The sequence below is a fragment of the Giraffa tippelskirchi genome, chromosome 1, assembly GCF_054371585.1.
Source record: "Giraffa tippelskirchi isolate mGirTip1 chromosome 1, T2T-mGirTip1v1.2.pri, whole genome shotgun sequence".
In the NCBI taxonomy this organism is placed as follows: Eukaryota; Metazoa; Chordata; class Mammalia; order Artiodactyla; family Giraffidae; genus Giraffa; species Giraffa tippelskirchi.
The window spans coordinates 96,708,666-96,711,355 of NC_137275.1; positions in this window are offsets into that span (position 1 = coordinate 96,708,666).

A 2,690-nucleotide genomic window follows, 5' to 3' on the forward strand; every position below is an offset into this window, starting at 1 on the left:
GGGCCCATTTGGTACATTGTTGGCAGAGTCGTGGTCCTCAGGCAGAGAGTGAGGTAAGAAGTGGATCCTGGGTTTCTCTATGGGGCCTCCAGCTCAGCAGGCCTCAGGTCAGGGGGTTGTGTCATGCAGGGCTCCAGAGCCCTTGCCAAGACTGCCCACTGGTCAGGCTGAGGCCTTGAGATGACAGTGAACTTCTCCCCGATCCCCGCCTCTGTGAAGTAAAGGCAGTGGCCCTCTGTCTGGGTCACAGTCTGTGGGGCCTGGCCCCTGCCATTGGTTGGCCTGAGGAGTCTGAGGGCCAGTTGGGTCCTGAGCATCTGGCTCCCTCAGTGGTGACAGCTGGGTATGGTCTAAGGGAGCTGCCAACTGAGATGTGCCTCTTCAGCCAGGACCTGGACCTCAGAGGGGGGGAAGTTGTATCTAGGGACCTTCCCTTTCTTGTTAGAACAGAGAATAGCATTTGTTCGGTGGAGATTTACAAGAGCATCATTACCTGACAACGAAGTGACCACAAGAACAAAGGATTTGACACTAAAAAGTTTCCAACAACTAACCACACCTCTCCCTCACCTTTCCTAGAAAAGAGCTTTGCTGAAAGCCTTCAGGGAGTTTGGTTTTTTTCAGGCATGAGCCACTCATCTCCTTGCATAGCCCTCTGCAAATCTTTCTTTGCTCCAGACTCTAAGGTTTTGGTATTGTTTGGCCTCTCTGTGTGTTGGGCATATTGAAACACATGTACTTGTGTTTTCATAACAGTCGTTGTTGTTTAGTTGCTTAGTCGTGTCTGACACTTTGAGACTACATGGTCTGTAGCCCGCCAGGCTCCTTTGTCCATGGAATTCTCCAGGCAAGAATACTGGATGGGTTGCCATTTCCTTCTGTAGGGGATCTTCCTCGACCCAGAGATTGAACCCACGTCACCTGAATTGCAGGTGTATTCTTTACTGCTGAACCACTGGAAACAGTAGCTGAATCTAATAGTGCTTTGTGCTAGGTACTATTTAAATGCTTAATACATATTCAATTATTTGATCTTCATGTACTCTTGTTAGATATGTTTTATTTTTACCCCCATTTTACAGATGAAGAAATTAGGTTAAATAACTTGTTTCGGGTCATAGAGCTAAATAATGGTGGATTAACATGGGTTCTTGTGAACCCATGTGTATCCTCCTCTCGGCTTAAAAAAACTATTTATTATAGTCAAACACCATTTACATGTGAGGTTGAACCATATATGACATTGTTGTTTTTGTTGGTGAAAAATGATGAAACATTGGCAATATCATGTGGCTTAATCTGATTGTGCTCCTGCTCAGTCGGCTTAACCCCATATCTTGTCCCAATTACATCCTCCCCACTAATACTCACGTGAGTAACTAACATCACTCCGATGCATTTCTTTGTACTCTTACTTCATATATACGTGTCCCTAACAGTAGATGGAATTGTCTCTCATGTTTTAAAAGTTCATATAAGTGATATCATACTGTTAGTATTAATACCATTAGTAAATATCATACTGTTAGTGACTAATAAGTATTATTATTTTCTATTTGGATGCTGTTGCACAGCACGTGGGATCTTAGTTCCCTGATTAGGGTTCAAACCTGTGCCCTCTGCACTGAAAGTGCAGAATCTTAACCCCACTGGACCATGGGAAAGTCCCTTGTTAGTATTTTTGTAATTTGCATTTTACCCTCAACTTATGTTTATGAGGTACATTTATGTTGATATATTTTATAAATATACTGTGGTATATACTTTGGCATACTATACAATTGAAAATACATAAACTAAAGCTAAACTTTTCATTTTCACTTTTTTTCAATGTCACTTATTCTTTGGTGTGCATTACATCTTAGAAATATTGGTGTACTGCATTCCTTTTTATTAGTTGCATAGTATCTATTCTTTGTATGGGGTAAACCAATTTATTTAACTAGCTCTCTAATGATAGACATTTAGATTGCTCTGGTCTTTTGTTATGACAAGCACTGCCCCTACAAATGTATTTGGTATACTTGTATGATTTACGTTCAAAGGATGAATACGTATCAACAATGGCAACTTAAAAACTTTACAATTAGTGGATAAAAATCCCACATTGAACTTCTTTTCCTTCTTGAACATATTTGATTGGGTTTTATTTGGTCCTCCCTGAAAATATTCCAGATGGTTCTGACTGATACTCATGACACTGTATTTCATTTGTTCTCACAGAAAAACATACTCCCCCGCCCCCACCACATCGCTAGTGCAACTTTGAATGTGCCTGAATCGACAAAGCAGATAATGTGGCTGAACTGGAAAATGTTTACTTAGTTTGATGCTGTGGCCAATAATACAAAAAAAAGAGAAAGAACCAGAAATATGAGGAAGGAGGAAGTTTTTACGTAATAATATATTGTCATATGGAAATAACCTCAGTGTAGCTTTGGTGCAACAGCTGCTTGCTCTTGAGATAAATTCATCTTCAAGAGTCTAGGGGCTGTGTATGCATATGATGGAAGGGTTTGTGCATCTGGATTGTTGGTGGAAATATTTATCCTTTTTTACTGCCCCAGTCTCACATTTCTTTTGCCACCTCTCCTTGATCCCTAATACATCTTTCTGTGTAAGTCTGGATTATCAACAGCCTTTTTGTTGACCCTCAATGGTTGAGGCTCTTGGAAACAGTGACTCGTTCT